This window comes from Capricornis sumatraensis, chromosome 17, assembly GCF_032405125.1.
Source record: "Capricornis sumatraensis isolate serow.1 chromosome 17, serow.2, whole genome shotgun sequence".
In the NCBI taxonomy this organism is placed as follows: Eukaryota; Metazoa; Chordata; class Mammalia; order Artiodactyla; family Bovidae; genus Capricornis; species Capricornis sumatraensis.
The window spans coordinates 77,379,427-77,398,355 of record NC_091085.1 but is presented as its reverse complement, the minus strand read 5'-3'; positions in this window follow the sequence as shown (position 1 = coordinate 77,398,355).

Sequence of the window (18,929 nt, the reverse complement as noted above, 5' to 3'; positions counted from 1 at the left end):
AGCAGAGCGCCCCCACCCCGCTCCTGCCCCTCTTCATAGCCTGAGAGGGGGCGGGGCCTCTCATGCAAATGACCGTCCTCCCCGCCCCACCCCCCAGCTCTCTGCCCCCCAGCTCTCTGACCCCCCAGCTCTGTGACCCCTCCCTGGGCCCTGCTTCCTGTCCCTGTGCCTGAGGGGGGCAGGGTGTGGACTGGGGCGGGGCTGTGGGGGCCCAGGGCCGGGAGGTCCCATCCAGGAGCCCTGAGCACTGGTTGCCTGGCAGTGCCAGGGCCTGGGCCCAGCTCTCACCACACTAACCAGCTCAGGAATGGCCCTCGCGCGCCCCCTGGTGTCCAGGCCCGGACACGCTCCCTGTGCCCTGGTGAGCGGGGCCCTCAGGGACAGCTCCTGCCCCTGCCCTGGGCACTGTCCCCGCCTCAGAGCCAGTTCAGGGGCCTCCTCTGTGTCCGCTGTGACCTCAGGCCCCTGCGTGCTCCCCTGAGGCCCCTCAGGCCGAGTCTGTCCACGTCTCGCTGGGCTGCTCGGGGTCAGGACGGAGAGGGCTTCCGGGGCACAGGTTCCTCTCCATCAGGATGAGGTCAGGGCAGCGCTGGCCCCGGGGAGGCCCGTCCCCTTCTGGGCAGGATAGCGGGTCCCTCCCCTGTGGGTCCCCTCCCTGGTGGCCCGAGCCCTGCTTGCTCTGTGCATCCCCTCACCCGTGAGGAGGAGGGGGCTCTTCTCTGTCGGGGTGGGAAGGTGTGGGGGAGAGGCCGGGGGTGGGATCTGGACGCCTGAGTGTCTGGGTCTTCACTGTGTGAGGCTTTGCACACGGCGGACTCCCGTCGCTGTGTCCCCTCTTACGAAGTGACCCCTACTGGGCGTCTCTCCTGCAGGCACAGGGCACAGGCTGCAGGGAGCAGGGCTGTGATCCTCATAGCACTTTTTATTGAGACTCTGAAAGGCCCTGAGCAGCGTCTGTTCCCAGGGAGCCTGACATGTGGTGGGTGGTAGGACCAGCCGTCCCAGTCAGTGGGTCCGAGAAGATACAGTGAAGGGGAAGTTTGTCTGGAGAAGAATGGCCCGACTGTGGTCTGTCCTGCGCTGCACGAGAGTGTTACACTGTAGGTGTGACTGTGAGACTTTTATAAATATGTATTTGTCTGTTTGTCTGGGTGGTGTCTTCACTGTGGTGTGCGGTATCTTAGTTCCCCGACCAGGGATGAAACCAGGCTGACTGCACTGGGAACGTGGAGTCTTAGCCACTGGACCCCCTGGGATTCCCTAAGACAGTAAATGTGTGAAACTATGTTAATGGATTAGTGAAAAATTTAAATTCATTACTTTAAATACGTGCATGAGTTTAATTGAAGGATGATCTATGCTTATTTCAATTTTTCATTGACAAGAGTTCCATATCTGAAATATAATTTTCTTTGTAAGTTTATTTTCTTTTCTTTTTTGCAATTTAAATTTATTTAGTTATTTATTTTTAATTTTATTTTTACTTTATTTTGCTTTACAATACTGTATTGGTTTTGCCATACATTGACATGAATCCACCACGGGTGTATATAAGCTCCCAATCCTGAATCCCCCTCCCACCTCCCAAATATTAAACAAATGACACCTGGTGAATCTTTTGAAAATTTTTATTAAAATTAAGTAAAACTTAATTTTTACACGGATACTCGCATTATTAATTTTGGGGGGTCTGAGTGAAGCAGAGCAGGAATCAGCCTCTTCCTGCCACTTAGAGCATCTCCACTGCAGGATTTATATCTCTGATTAGGAAGGTGTGCGTCAAAACATGGCAATCTGAGAGATCAGAGCCATGGGTGAGTCTCAGGTCTGAGATGAGGGGCAGTACGGGACAGGTCACATCTGTTGTTCTCTGGAAGCTCAGAAGTGACCACAGGAGGTTAAGTGGAGTTAGACACGGTCCAGGCAGAGCGGCAGGGACAGCTGCGTGAGGGAGGGCGCAGGGCCGCTGTGGGCCTGAGGCCCCTGGCGAATACCAGTGTTTTGGTGACAGTAGCAATCATAATCAGCCTCATCCTGAGTCTGCAGCCCAGAGATGAGCAGGATCCCTGCATTGGCTGAGGCAGCCTTGGATCCAGAGAAGTGACTGGGGACCCCGGATGCCTGGGGCTTATTGGAGTCTGACTTGAACATCAGCAGGTCCTGGGGAGGGCTCCCTGGCTTCCGCTGGAAACAGGATATTTGCTAGCCACCAACATTGGCCCACTGTGCAGGGTGCAGTCTGGGAGTCTGGCTGATGCTCCCGGAGATGCCCAGAGGGAGGCCGGCTGAGTCAGCACAGGCTGGGAGAGGGAACCTGCAGACACAGAACAGGGGGGAGATGGGGCAGGAGCTGCAGGAAAACCAGCGAAAAAGCCGGGATATCATACTTTCCTGGGCTTCCCTGGGGGGTCAGCTGTCAAACAACCTGCCTACAACACAGGAGACCTGGGTTCCATCCCTGGGTCGGGAAGATCCCCTGGAGAAGGGAAAGGCTACCCACTCTAGGATTCTGGCCTGGAGGATTCCACGGGCTGGATAGTCCGTGGTTTCACCAAGAGTCGGGCACGACCTGGAGACTTTCACTTTCACATGATACTTTCCCAGGAAGGTACTACTGTGGTCCCGTAGGAAATATAAGTAAAGAGATGACTTTTTCCAGGAAAACCTGGAAATTTCATCATTGAATTACCCCACAAAAGACACAATATAAACTTATTTACCAGAGATATCTAACAAATATCGAGCAAACTCCAGCAACTACTTTGTTCCCATAGATTCGCTTGGTATGTTTATTTTATAAAACATTGCAAATGATGTAAAATTTCCTCGTTCTTTGAGAAAGCAGTTTAAGTGGTGGACATTCACCTGAAAATGAAACACATAAGTGGGAAGATTATAAATCCCTCTGGTTAAATAGTGATCCAAATACTCTAAAGAAAAAGTTAAGACAGTAATTCCATTATCAGATCAAGTGTTAGTGTTTCCGTATACGTTTGCTTTATAGGAAGACATTTAAAAAATAAATTGAACACCAATAATAGCAAAAACCACATTAACACAGGAACAAAAAACACACTTGTAATATCCTGATACACACTGATCACACACACCTAACTGCACACAGGTCACCCTGCGGGGCCTCTGCCCACAGCTGTGCCCTGTCCTCTGCACAGACTCTCCCAGGAGCCACTTCTACTTGGAGACACATTCTGACTCCTCATGTTTCCATATCTTCTCTCTGCCCCAGACTTGGCGAAGACTCCACATGGATGAGAAGGAGGGACCAGAATCTGAACTGGCTGGTTAGGTTACCAGGACCAGAAGCTCCCAGGGGACAGACCTCAAAGGGAATAGGGACCCCCCATCAGGGAGGACAGTCTGCACAGTCTTCCGGATCTCTGAGTGGTTTCCCTCTTGTCTGGCCTGGCACCCCCTCTGGGACTCTGCATGGGGCCTCCTCCTGGCCCTGGGCACCTCCTCTGGCCCCTGGGATGTCCCAGCCTCCAGGCAGAGTGCTTGACCTAGAAAACGCGGCGGAAGCATAGAAGCTGGTCACTTGGGTGATCTGTTAATATGGGGCAGACACACATCATAGTGGACAGGGATGCGGGTTTTCTTCCATACACACTTGTCGTTGGGTAAAAAATTCTGTTGAAATTACAAGAATCCTTGAAGAGCAGCCTCGTGAATCCCCTATATCCTCACCCAGGATCGACCCTCTTCAGTGTGATTTCCCTCTTTCAATCTTCCACTCCTCTTAGCCCTCATTTTCCTTCATCGCTGAAAGGCAGTAAAGCCCTCGGCACCATCACTTTCCCTGGGACACTCTTTACTACATATCGCATGTGCACCCAAGCAACCAATTCCAACCACTGTCACAAGGATCCATCTGATGTTTATTTTCCCCAGTGGTGAGCTAAGCGAAGGCTGTGTGTGCTGAGCTGCTTCAGTGGTTTGCGACCCTTTGCGACCTCATGGACTGTAGCCCACTAGGCTCCTCTGTCCATGGGATTCTCCAGGCAAGAATTCTGGAGCGGGTTGCCAGGGGATATTCCCGACCCAGAGATCGAACGCACGTCCCTTACATCTCCTGCATTGGTAGGCGAGTTCTTTGCCACTCGCTTTCCCACCTGGGAAGCTCCAAGTGAATGTTGTACAGACTGACAAAGTGGGGGATAAGGGGATCCTGTTCTGCAGCTTTGAAGTTCACGACATCATATGTGTCCCTGAACTTTGGTCTAGAGTGGCGTACATTTTACAGACCTGGGGAACATTTGCTGTGGACCAAGACCAGGAAGGTTCGGCAAAGACAGAGCTTCCTCCCAGAGAGGTGCTGAGTTATGAGAATACTGGATGAGGTGGCCACTCTCGAGGCAGGTCAGGAGGCACCCTCTAAACTGCGGGTCTGGTGATGGGAGGGGAGGGGGCGGGGCCACCACTGGGGTTTCTGTCTCACTTCTCTGCCCGTGTCACTGTGGGTTACACGAAGCTGCTCCCACTGCCATGGTCTGCCCCACAGATGTAGTCAGCCTCGTCCTCCTCCAGGACCTTCTGGAAGGTCAGGTACCCTCAGGCCAGAGCCCGAGCCTGAGAAGTGGTCAGAGATCCCATCCCCCTTGGATCCAGCAACACCACTGGTGCCCACTCGCATCAGGAAACGGGGACCCCTCCCTGGGACCTTCTGCTGCCAGCCCACATAGTAGCTGCTGTAGCCGCTGCTCAGGGTGCAGGTGAGCTTGGCCGAGGCTCCCAGGGAGGCAGATGCTCAGGGCGGCTGCGTCAGCACAGGCTGGGAGAGGGACCCTGAAGCACAGCACCCTGTATGTCCTGAGGAAGGACAGGGAGGTCCGTTTCCTGCCTGTGGTGGGGGTGGTCAGGGAGGGGGAGTCAGGCTGCTGAGGGCTGTCCTGACCTGTGCGGTGAAGGAGGGGCATCAGGAGGGAGAGGGGAGTCCAGGCCGAGGTGCAGCCGCCCCGGAGCTCTGCTGAGGCTGCTACTGCCCGTCTCTCATGCCCCCAGCCCCAGGAGAAAGGGCCCCTCATACAATGTGCCCCTGTCCTCTGACCAACCAAACCCCTCCCTGAGTTCTGTGTGTCACCCAGGGTTCAGGATCACATCTGGGAGGGTGACCTGAGCTGGGTCTGTCCTGGGGTTCCCCAGGGACACAGAGAGGACCCATACCTGAGAGTCTGATTGCTGAGGCTTCTGGAGAAGGGAGACGTCGGGGAGGTTCAAGGGGAGGACGAGGAAGTGTGTGTCCCGTTCAGGAAGATCGGAAAACATGTCCACGACTTTGGACAAAGTGATCTTGATCATGCTGGAGGAGGTCACGGGGTGCAGGGTTGTAGAAAGAGCGGAGGCCAGGACTGGGAAAGCCATGAGTCAGAGGGGGAGGGGCAGGGGAGGGAGGCTCTTAGGAAAGAGCTGAGGAGGGGCAGGAGGAGACTGAGGGGAGCTGAGGGTGCGTGGCACTGGGATCTGGGCGCCCCTCCCCTCCTCTGATCCTGGGGAAAAGGGTGGGGCCTCATAAACCCCTGAGCCCTAAACACTCCAGCTCTCACGCATGGGCCCCCTTTGCAGCTTCACTCCCAGCAGGAGGCCTGGGGGTTCAGGGCTCTGAGTCTGTCCCCCGAGAGGACGCACCTGCTGTCACGTCCAGCTCAGGCCAGTGAGCCTGGGGACGCATGCAGTCAGGGGACCATGCGGTGTGTTCAGGCTTTGCAAGTTCGGAGCAAGTGCACAGCGCCCCCTGGTGACGTCCTCGGGGAATGATCATGGTGGGGAAATTGCGAGGAAGGAGGGGCAACTGCCTTTACTCAGGTCATCAAATACTCCAACAAGGAACAAATTCATTAAATGACAGTAAGTATCACACGTCTTTGAGCTCAACAGATGAATTTCCTTTTTACTTTCACCTGCTGTATTTCCAGGTTTCTGTCTACTGTGTTCTCGTGGTGCTGGTTTAGTTGCTAAGCCCCATGTCCCACTCTTGGGACCGCCGTGGTCTGTAGCCACCAGGCTCCTGTGTCCACGGGGTTCTCCAGGCAAGAACACTGGAGTGGGCTGCCATTTCCTTCTCCAGGAGATCTTCCAGACCCAGGAATCGAAACTGGGTCTCTCGCATTGCAGGCGGATTCCTGCATTGCAGGCGAATTCTTTACGCACGGAGCTATGAGGGAAGCCCCACTTTGTTCTCATAACTGTATTTTTTGCATTTATTTCCTTTTCCTTTTTCCCCAAAAGTGCTTATACTTCCTCATCAAATAGATTTGATGATTGTTCACTGCAAATATCTGTCACCTGATTTTACCATCTGAGTCATCTCAGCACTGATGTCTATATAAGTCTCTTTTCCCATCATTACTGATTTTCCTGGTTCTTGACATCAGTGATATTTTTTACTAGATCCTGGACTTTGGGGATGAGTTATTTCCTAGGTAGGTTGATAAGAAGTCTGGGGTCCCCAAGGAGAGAGGGTTCTGGAATTCTCAAGGAGGAGGAAAGGACAGACTTGTATTTCCCTCTACACTCTTTAGGATTATACAACAATAATGTACCCTGCCTGAGGACAGGCTCTGGATGAAACCTTCTGGCTAACCCTGTTGTCTTAAAATGTATTTATGGGAGTAAGTCTGGTGAGGTCTTTACACCCTCCAGACATTCTTTGGATTCATTGGAGTATATAACTCCATTGCTAACACTAGCAAGGGGGTACTCTTTCTACCCTCTTCTGATGCCTATGTCAGAAGCTTTCTCTGTCTCTTTTATACTTTAATAAAAGTTTATTACACAAAAGCTCATCTCTGGCCCTGGATTGAATTCTTTTCTTCCTGAGGCCAAGAATCCCGGTGTCTTTGCGTGGTTCAGCAACAACCTTTCAGGGAGATTATGTGAAGCAGCTTGTTGGGACCAGCCCAACCATGAACCAACCTGGGGGAGCGGTGCAGCAGAAGAATAAGGAAAAATAAGACTCAGAAATAAAGTGGGGATCAGGGGGCTGACGCCATTTGCAGGCAAAAGCCCAGATCCTAATCCTTGCCTGCCTTTTACTGTTGACTTCCACTTCCTTAATCTTGCTCAAGAGATATCAAGAAATTTACAATCTCAGATTGGGAATAAGGATACACAACGCACAGTCCTTCAGGCCTTTCATGACTTTGTTTAGCCCTTCAGCTAGTGACACCCTTTCTCAGCAACTCCCTCAAGGCTCTGGAACAGTCACTAATGGTTTTCATCAGTCACATCAGTACTTCAACATCTTGTTTTCAAAATGTACTTTTAACGACTCCCAGCCCTTCACTTGGGGTTGATGAGAAAGTCATTCTTATTTTTCAAAATTCAGTTCAGTTCGGTCACTCAGTTGTGTCCGACTCTTTGCCACCCCATGAATCGCAGCACACCAGGCCTCCTTGTTCATCACCAACACCCGGAGTTCACTCAGACTCACGTCCTTCGAGTCTGTGATGCCATCCACCATCTCGTCCTCTGTCGTCCCCTTCTCCTCCTGCCCCCAATCCCTCCCAGCATCAAAGTCGTTTCCAATGAGTCAACTCTTCGCATGAGGTGGCCAAAGTACTGGAGTTTCAGCTTTAGCATCATTCCTTCCAAAGAAATCCCAGGGCTGATCTCCTTCAGAATGGACTGGTTGGATCTCCTTGCAGTCCAAGGGACTCTCAAGAGTCTTCTCCAACACCACAGATCAAAAGCATCAATTCTTCGGCACTCAGCCTTCTTCACAGTCCAACTCTCACATCCATACATGACCACAGGAGAAACCATAGCCTTGACTAGACGGACCTTAGTCAGCAAAGTAATGTCTCTGGTTTTGAATATGCTATCTAGGTTGGTCATAACTTTTCATCCAAGGAGTAAGCATCTTTTCATTTCATGGCTGCAGTCACCATCTGCAGTGATTTTGGAGCCCCCCGAACTAAGGTCTGACACTGTTTCCACTGTTTCCCCATCTATTTCCCATGAAGTGATGGGACAGGATGCCATGATCTTAGTTTTCTGAATGTTGAGCTTTAAGCCAACTTTTTCACTCTCCTCTTTCACTTTCATCAAGAGGCTTTTTAGTTCCTCTTCACTTTCTGCCATCACAGTGGTGTCATCTGCTTATCTGAGGTGATTGATATTTCTCCCGGCAATCTTGATTCCAGCTTGTGTTTCTTCCAGTCCAGCATTTCTCATGATGTACTCTGCATAGAAGTTCCATAAGCAGGGTGACAATACACAGCCTTGACGTACTCCTTTTCCTATTTGGAACCAGTCTGTTGTTCCATGTCCAGTTCTAACTGTTGCTTCCTGGCCTGCATACAGATTTCTCAAGAGGCAGGTCAGGTGTTCTCTTTCAGAATTTTCCACAGTTGATTGTGATCCACACAGTCAAAGGCTTTGGCATAGTCAATCAAGCAGAAATAGATGTTTTCTGGAACTCTCTTGCTTTTTCCATGATCCAGCGGATGTTGGAAATTTGATCTCTGGTTCCTCTGCCTTTTCTAAAACCAACTTGAACATCAGGAAGTTCACGGTTCACATATTGTTGAAGCCTGGCTTGGAGAATTTTGAGCATTACTTTACTAGCATGTGAGATGAGTGCAATTGTGTGGTAGTTTGAGCATTCTTTTGCATTGCCTTTCTTTGGGATTGGAATGAAAACTGACCTTTTCTTGTCCTGTGGCCACTGCTGAGTTTTCCAAATATGCTGGCATATTGAGTGCAGCACTTTCACAGCATCATCTTTCAGGATTTGAAACAGTGCCACTTGAATTGCATCACCTCCACTAGCTTTGTTTGTAGCGATGCTTTCTAAGGCCCACTTGACTTCACATTCCAGGATGTCTGGCTCTAGATGAGTGATCACACCATCATGATTATCTGGATCATGAAGATCTTTTCTGGACCGTTCTTCTGTGTATTCTTGTCACCTCTTCTTAATATCTTCTGCTTCTGTTAGGTCCATACCATTTCTGTCGTTTATCGAGCCCATCTTTGCATGAAATGTTCCCTTGGTGCCTCTAATTTTCTTGAAGAGATCTCTAGTCTTTCCCATTCTGTTGTTTTCCTCTATTTCTTTGCATTGATCACTGAGGAAGGCTTTCTTATCTCTTCTTGCTATTCTTTGGAACTCTGCATTCAGATGCTTATATCTTTCCTTTTCTCCTTTGCTTTTTGCTTCTCTTCTTTTCACAGCTATCTGTAAGGCTTCCCCAGACAGCCATTTTGCTTTTGTGCATTTCTTTTCCATGGGGATGGTCTTGATCCCTGTCTCCTGTACAATGTCACAAACTTCATTCCATAGTTCATCAGGCACTCTATCAGATCTAGGCCCTTAAATCTATTTCTCACTTCCACTGTATAATCCTAAGGGATTTGATTTAGGTCATACATGAATGGTCTAGCAGTTTTCCCTACTTTCTTCAATTTCAGTCTGAATTTGGCAATAAGGAGTTCATGATCTGAGCCGCAGTCAGCTCCTGGTCTTGTTTTTGCTGACTGTATAGAGCTTCTCCATCTTTGGCTGCAAAGAATATAATCCATCTGATTTTGGTGTTGACCATCTGGTGATGTCCGTTTGTAGGTCCATGAATCAAGGCAAATTGGAAGTGGTCAAGCAGGAGATGGCAAGAGTGAACGTCCACATTCTAGGAATCAGAGAACTAAAATGGACTGGAATGGGTGAATTTAACTCAGATGACCATTATATCTACTACTGTGGGCAGGAATCCCTCAGAAGAAATGGAGTAGCCATCATGGTCAGCAAAAGAGTCTGAAATGCAGTACTTGAATGCAATCTCAAAAACGACAGAATGATCTCTGTTCGTCTCCAAGGCAAACCATTCAATATCACGGTAATCCAAGTCTATGCCCCGACCAGTAACGCTGAAGAAGCTGAAGTTGAACGGTTCTATGAAGACCTACAAGATCTTTTAGAACTAACACCCAGAAAAGAAGTGGCGGCTGCATGGGCACAGGAGGCCCGAGAGGAGCCACTCTACGTTCAGGAGCAGAAAACCAGGCCCCAAATAAAGGATGTTCGTGGTCACCGGGCAGAGATGAAGACAGGCTGAGGAGCTCTGAGGGCGGTCCTGGGGCCTCACGGCCCGCCTCTCACCCCGGCCCTGTCACCACTTCTGCGGCAGCCTTTCCTGGGGGAGCAGGAGAAGGAACCGCTGAACTGAGCCCCGGTCTTTCGCCCTCACCGAGGTTGAAGCCTGCCCAAGGCGCCCTCGGGGTGGACCCGTGCCCCCCTCCCCGCCGCTCCCCAGCCTCCTCCACAGCCGGCTCCCCACCGTGGCCGGCTCCCCACCGTGGCCGGCTCCCCACCGTGGCCGGCTCCCCACCGTGGCCGGCTCCTCACTGTGGCCAGCTCCTGGTCGCCTTCCACAGCAGCTGCAGACTCCGCGACTGGGTGTCTGTAACTCATGAGTCTGATGCCCAAACATGAAGTGTGACCTCGCACACACGGCAGAGGGGCTTTACAAACCTCTCTGTGTCCTGGGTTACACTTCTTTACTTTCCGCATCCTGGCACCTCCTGGTGAAGATGAGGCCGTGGGTGTCAGCAAAGGATGAAGCCTCCAGCCTGTGTTGTCAACACGGCTGGGATACCCCTGAGGAACTGGGGTCGTCTCTTGGGTCGCCGTGTCCAGTTCAGGGAAATGGAGGAAATGATAGTAATTCAGACGAGGCTGACAGTGAGGGTGGGTGGGGGAGGGTGCGCCCACAGTGAGTGCCCAGCGGTGCCCACAGCAAGCCCACAGGGAGGCCTGCTCAGCTGCGGAGGATCAGGGGGCAGGAATTTACACCAAATCCAAGGAAGGTATTTAGGAGCCAACTGTGGGCCAGTTCTGAGCCTCTGGGGCACTAGGGAAGCACAGAGGAAGCCTTGCCTGCGGGCCCCAGATTGTTCCTTCTCCCCAGAGTAAAGGCTGTGATCCTGACACTCCTCCAGCCCTTCCTGCTCCACACTCACCTCCATCCATCACACACACATGCACACACACAGACACACCCACCCCTCCATCACACACCTCCATCACACACACACACACACCTCTATCACACACACACACACACCCCTCCATATCACACACACACACACACACCCCCCTCCATCTCACACACACACACACACACACACCCCCCTCCATCACACACACACACACACACACACACACACACCCCTCCATCACACACACACACCCCTCCATCACACACACACACACCACTCCATCACCCACACACACACACACACACACACACACACCCCTCCATCTCACACACACACACACACACACACCCCTCCATCACACACACACACACACACACACATACACCCCTCCATCACACACACACACCACTCCATCACCCACACACACACACACACCCCTCCACCACACACACGTACACACCTCCATCACTCACACACACATACACACACCTCTCCATCACACACCTCCATCACACACACACACACACCTCTATCACACACACACATACACCCCTCCATATCACACACACACACACACACACACCCCTCCATCACACACACACACCACTCCATCACCCACACACACAACACACACCTCCACCACACACACGTACACACCTCCATCACTCACACACACATACACACACCCCTCCATCACACACCTCCATCACACACACACACACACCTCTATCACACACACACATACACCCCTCCATATCACACACACACAAACACCCCCCTCCATCTCACACACACACACACACACACACACACACACCCCTCCATCACACACCTCCATCACACACACACACACCTCTACCACACACACACACCTCTCCATCACACACACACAATGCTCCATCACCCACAAGCACAGACACACACCTCCATCACACACACACACACACACACACACACACACACACACACACCCCTCCATCACACACACACACTGCTCCATCTCCCACATACACAGACACACACCTCCATCACACACACATACACAACTCCATCACACACACACACATATACATACCCCTCCATCACACACCTCCATCGCACACACACACACACCTCTATCACATACACACATACCCCTCCATCTCACACACACACACACACACCCCTCCATCTTACACACACACACACACACACACACACCCCTCCATCACACACACACACACACACACACACACACACACCCCTCCATCACACACACGTCAGGACCAGGCGCCAGGGCACTGAGGACAGATTCTGGGGGACATGATGATACCTCCCTCTTTCTCACAGATGCGGAATCTCCCAAAAAGCTCTTCTCCCCAAAGAGGGGCCCTGGAGACGGTGGGTCCTGGGAAGTGACATCACGGGCTGTGCCATCGCCACACTCTGCGCCTCCCTCATTCACTGGGGCGCCCTCAAAGTTCCCCCACTGTGTCCAGGGCCTGCCTGCCCTTCCTCACAGCGGCCCCTGTGCCCACAGCCTCCCCTTCACCCACCCCTGCTGAGCTGATCTCAGAGTCAGGATCACTCACGGCTGGAGTGCTGGCCACTCAGCCCTTCCTGCTGCTGTTCTGAGCCCAGATCTGCACTCCAGGCTCCAGCCTCCCCATCCCGGGTCTCCTCCTCCAGGGCGAGGACGCAAGTCCTTCCATCCCCCGAGTGGGACCAAGCCCCACGTAGAGGAGCTCAGGGGAGGCCCGGGGATGGCCGCTCTCTCAGGAGCCGAGGTTTCAGTCCTGTTGTGGTGTTGTGGTTGCTGTTTACCCAAATCACAGACACAAACTCTTTCAACGCCCCTGTTTGATGAGTGAGTTTAGGGAATCGAGGTGAGGCAGGGAGACTAAGAGTTTGCCCCCCAGGAGGGACCAGGAGGAAGCATCTCCCGGCATCCACAGTGACCTGTGAGCAGGGACCCAGGCCAGGCCCGAGAGGACACCCTCCTGAGTGCCCATCACACACAGAGACCCACTCATCCAGACCTAGAGTGGGTGGGGGCGGGGGTCACACAGCAGGCGCTGCCCACAGTGCAGACCCTGGGGAGACCCACAGCGCCCCTTAAAGCCCCCCCGATCCCATCTCTTGGTGGAAGTGCTGCTGGGCCTTGGTTGATGCCAGCTCACACTCAGCCCAGGAACATACAGAGCCGTGCCCTGTGTTATGAACACAGCAGGGATAGACACTGGCTGTCCAGCTTCTCAGGGAGCAACACTTTCCAAAATCAAATATACATACATACATGCATACATATATATACACATGTATATGTATGTTTAAAAATCTACCAATATGGTCATCAATAAAATTCATAGACATTTAATATGGCATTTTAAAATATTAAAACCATGTCAGATTGATTAATTGAAGACCAACATTAAAATAGCCTGGAAGTCTGGGACTACTTTCAGAGAGCAGAAGCTGTCTGGGACAATATCAGACTTGCAGGCTTTCAAAGCTTCTTTTCCATGATTAGCTTTAGTGCTATGACTGTGAGCTGCTAAGTCGCTTCAGTCGTGTCCGACTCTGTGCGACCCCATAGACGGCAGCCCACCAGGCTCCCCCGTCCCTGGGATTCTCCAGGCAAGAACACTGGAGTGGGTTGCCATTTCCTTCTCCAAAGACTGTGAGCATGTGGTGTATAATCAGATCAGCACGTGTTCTGTGGATCAGGCTATTGCACACATGTAAAGAAGAAATGGACAAGTATTATTTTACTTTCCATCATCAAGTTAATGAGACTGAGTACGTCTCTTAAAACTCTTTGAACAAGAAGGGTCGTGCTGGCTGTTGGGGGTCTCTGAGTCTCAATGTTGTTGTTAAAATGGGCTCCTGAGCCCCCTTCCCTTCATTATGGGCTGAGGGGTCCTCTTGGAGACCTGGACACACCTGGGGAGAGACTGCAAGAGGCACGAGGTTATGAACCACGGGACAGGAGATGGATCCTGAGCCTCCTTCCCATAGTGGTGCTGACCACTTCCCCTCTCCAGCCTCTCCTGCCTCTAAAGGCTGACCCTCTGAGCATATGGGCAGGTTTTAGTAGCACTTCCCCATGGGCTCCCACCACTGTGCAGCTGTAACTACCACTGCCCTGGTACAGCAAGCAGTGATAGTCAGCCTCGTCCTCGGGCTGGGCCCCTGTGATGGTGAGGGTGGCTTTGTTCCCAGAGATGGAGGCAGAGAAGCGATCAGGGACCCCAGAGGCACGGGTATTTGTGTTGTAGATAACATTTCTGGGAGCCTGGCCTGGGGTCTGCTGGTACCAGCTGGGTTCGTTGTAAGTAGTGACTGACCCAGAGCTCAGTGCACAGGTGAGGGTGACCGTCCCTCCTGGAGACACTGACAGTGACGGTTCCTGGATCACAGTCTGAGCTTCTACCCCTAAGAGAGACAGAAGAGAGAAGGTGGTTGTTATGGAGGTGAGGTGCCGAGACTCTGCGTGGAGGTGCCCCAAGGGTGCAGAGTCCCGGCCCCTGACCTGAGCCATAAGCGAGCAGCCCGAGCAGAAACACCGTCCAGGCCATGGTGGGGACCCTTCCAGGACGCGGCCTCCTCAGCCTCCTGGGCTGCAGGTGGGGTCCTGGGCCTTTTCATGCCTCCAGCCCATCAGGAGGAGGCGCCTCATGCAAATCCCTTCCTCCTCTCCCTGCCCAGGTCACCTGAGGCCCTGGGGTGGGGGGACTTGAAGGAGGCAGATGCTGGACCTCACGCAGAGCAGGGACAGCTCGGGGAGGAGCCCCTGAGAGATGGGGCGACGTCTTTCAGCAAATGTGCCCCCGTGACCTGGTGACCTCGGTCCTCTATCTCCTCCCCGGAGTGTCTGAGGCTGAAGGAGGAGTTTGTAAGTCTGTCTCTCTTGCCGCAATAACCCAGCCTTTCCCAAACCCGAGCTCGTCTTTAGAACACTCTCTGTCTTCTCAGGGAACCCTGAGTCCCGTCTGGGCGGTGCTGTCCGTCCTCCTCCAGCCCTGAGCCGACCAGGAGATCCCGGAGCCTGTGTCTGCTGTGAAGGGTGAGCGGTCGCCCTGGAGCACAGTCCTGTAAAGTGTCTCTAGTCCCGGCGGTGGGGGGACCAGGGCAGGGGTGGTGACATGCGAGCCACACGGCCAGGCTAGGGGTGGCAGCCTCCTGTGTGTCAAAAGATATGACAGCGTGGACTAGCTTCAGGAGAACTGTAGATTTTAGGGGTAAAACGTCACCATCTCGTCATGCAATTATGGTAGCTGGCATGTTCAGTTCCAGCAGAGTTGGAACCCATGTCTCATCATCAGAAATAGAAAAACCCCGTGTGTAAGAGGTAGGTGTGGTGAGCACCGTGGACCTTGTAAAACTGCCTTCCCTGTGGTTCTGGGTGGAGCCGATGGACGCGGGACGGAGGAGGGGTGTGGGGGCAACGAGGAGGAGAAGGAGCTCAGACGTCTCATGTTCAGGTGTGTGGAAGATACGGGAAAGGTCTTGTTCATCTCTTGTTGCTTTGACATAAAAATGTAAATACTCTTCTTATGTGTATTCGTGTTAGATTTGCTGCTAAAGCATCTGTTTAATGAAATCCACCTGATCTCTGTCAGAGGTGCTTGAAAAGCTCAGCTCATAGAGGTGAAAATATGCATTCCTCCTTAACTCTCTTCTTATTACACGAACATGCTGATGACAGTTGGCGGAGCTTCTCAGTTCATATATTTCATGTTACAGGTGTTCACATAAAGGGAAGGAACGAGGACTGGAGCCACAACAACTGACACAACACCAGTTTCCATGCTTCACTACAAATGCTGAAACTGCCAAATAACACCACAGGGAACACTTTTAAATGACAGGGATGGTGACACAGGGCTCTTGCCTGCGTCCCTCCTCTGCTGGGAACACCCGGGCGCTCTGCGGGCAATGGGGCAGCCTCTGCAGGGGTCTCACCCCCTGTCCAGGTGTCCCTGGAGGGCGAGGTTCCTGAAGGAAGCCCATTTCTGTTGTATGACCGGCCCTCTGTCCCTGGGTGGATGTCAGGTCTGGGCACTGACCCCACGCCAGAGCAGCAGGAACTGAGAGGCGAGCCTGTGGCTCTGAGCTGAGAGCTGCCGTGTCCCCTGGGGGCCCAGGTGCAGGACGTCACCCTCCAGTGAGGACCCTGCTGCCCACGTGGGCAAGAGCCAAGGAGGAGGTGCCAGCCTGCCTGGCCAGGACCCTGCGCTCTCAGGACCAGGCCCACAGCGCCCCCTGCTGGACTCAGGCCTCCTTCTCCCCACTTCCCACCACAGCCTCCAGGAAGGGCTTTCTCACACTTGCAGCTGGGTCTTCCTGATGTCACCGCCCAGGGCGGTAGAATGAGGCCCCTTCGTCTAGTCTCGGCCTGGTCATTGACTTGTCCAGGTGCCTAATGACCTCAGACCCTGAATGGCATGGTGATAAGCTAATGAAGTTCAGGATTCCCTGATGTCTCAGCTCGCTCTGCCTAGCTCGTGGGTTCACTGCCAGAACACAACCACCGGAACCTCAGTTTCCAGGCTTCAGACTCCCAGCAAGCCCGTGGGTCGTGCCTGCTCATGGTTCTGTGTGAGCTTCCTTCCCAGCTTGACAGGTGGTCAGGGCTGAATGTGCAGGGCCTCCCGGGACCTTCCCAGCCCGGACTGCATGGCGCTGCTCTCATTTCTCTCTTTGCAAAGAGAATAGGCAGCTCTCAGGTGCAACAGTTCTCTTCTTGGTCACTTGCAGGGGTTCTCACTTACCCTTGATCATGGTCCTCACAGTATTTCTTTTTGACTCAGATATTTAAAGATGTTTCTAGTCTAATTTTATACTCTTTCAATATTAAATGTTTGATATAAAATATTATGCCTATAAATGGGTATCTCATCCTTGTCTGGGCTCCTGGTTCATCTCTGGTTGAGAAACCATTATGATCATTACCTGATCTTCACTGGACATGGTGAAGTCTAAAGTTCTAACCTTCCATTGTTAGAATCCATAGATTTAATGGAGGTGAGTTTATAAGGTCTGTGTCCAAAATAGTGACATTTATCCAATATCATCTCAAACAAGGAACCAGGGAGGGAAAAGGGGGAGAGATAATGAGGCAAAAGAGGAGGAATTGAGCAAGTGAGGAGTCTGGGAGCCGCACCCTAATGGGGAGGGTCTGCCAGAACCTGGAGTGCAGGGCTCTTCAGGCAGCAATCCCCGGGGAAAGGGAGGACCCAGCTTCCCTAAGTGTCCGGGTTCAGGGCAGAGCACAAAGCCTGGAGCAGGAGAGGGGCGTGCGGGGGTGGAGAGGCCCCTGGGGTCCAGGGCACAGATGCTGAGCTTCTGCTTACTCAACATCCTGCCCAGAACCTGTGAGACACTGTATCTGGGCACATGGAGATTTTGCTTGTATTTGGAGAAAAGGAGTCAATTTCATGGATCCCATAAAAGGGACCAGGACGAGGGTGTGACCTGCCTGGTACTGACAGCCCAAGTGACTGCAGAGGCCTCAACCAGCACTGCGGACGTCACAGCCAGGGTCAGGCAGTGATGGGTCTGACACAGGAGTACAGGGCAAGCTTTCACCAGACATCCCCATCACACGGGAATTCCTGTGGCTGTGGTTAGTGATGAGCTGTGTGACACTGATGACCAGCCTCCTCCTCAGGATGGGGTCCAGAGTGATCCAGGAGGGCGTGAGGACCCACCAGGAGCCAGAGAACAGGGCCGAACCCCTGAGTGTCCCTCAGCTCTGTCATCGGTCTCAAAGGCAGGGCTCTGCCTGGAATCCCTTGTCATCATTGCCATGGTGATCCCCGCTTCCCCGCTCTTCCTTGTACAGGACGTGGGGCCTTTCGATCTGGACTCATCAGGAGTGTCACAAGCAGAGGGACCCGGGCCCATGTTGGGGAGCCCCTGCTCCTGACAGCCCACAGACCACCCCAGCCCTGAAGGAGGAAATGCTCCAGTGGGGTGGAGACGAGAGGAGCAGAGGGCAGCTCAGAGCCAGCACCTGTGGGTCAGGAGAGCCACTCCCGGGGCTCCCTGCCGCCTGCGATGTGTCCCCGGTGCCCCTCACTCCTCACGCTCTCTGCTCTGCCCCTTCAGGAGCAGAGTTCTCACCCCGGGGGACGATCTGCCTGCTGGGATGGTCCACGGACTCTGCTGAAGGCACATCTGGGAAAGCCTCCTGCTCCTGATCTCAAGTGAGGGAGCTCAGCTCCATGGCTCCCGTGATCACACGGCTGACCAGGGGGCACTTCAGTGGCATCAGAATCTGCTTACAGTTTCTGAGATTTCAGCAAAACTGACTGTACCATTGGGAGCAGACATACTATGAACCAGAACATACCTCAGGAATAAGTTGATTCTGGGGTAATATTTAAGATTTGACGGTTCTCTAAGAACAAGTCCCTGACAGGCTGAGGCTCTCGTCCCAGTTTCCCGTCTACCTGCGTCGCTGTGAGGAGCCCTGTTGCACCAGCCTGCACAGTCAGAGTCAGCCTCGTCCTCACGCTGCAGCCCAGAGACGAGCAGGAGCCCTGCGCTGGCCAAGACATCTTTGGATCCAGAAAACCCGCGGGAACCCTGGAGCCTGGTTCTTCCTGGAGTCTGAGTGGTAGGACCGGAGGACCGAGGATGGCTCGCTGGCTTCTGCTGGTTCCAGTAAGAGCAGAGCGGCCGATACTGATGTCACTGCTCAGGGTGCAGGGAGCCACAGAGTCTCCTGTGGTCTCTCCCGGGACATGGGTCTCCCCCACACACAGGCCCTGAAACCATTGCCGCTCTCAGCAGTCCAGGGCCTCAGGGCTGCGGTGTGGTCACTCACAGCAGCATCAGCTTTAGGGGCTTAGAGAAACCAACAGTAAACAGCTGTAGAATTAATATATCTGCAACCTTATCGAAGAAAGTTAACAATAAAGCCATTAAATTGAGATTCTTCTAAAATATCAGTTGACAATAATAAGAAAACACACTACTCAAGATTAGAA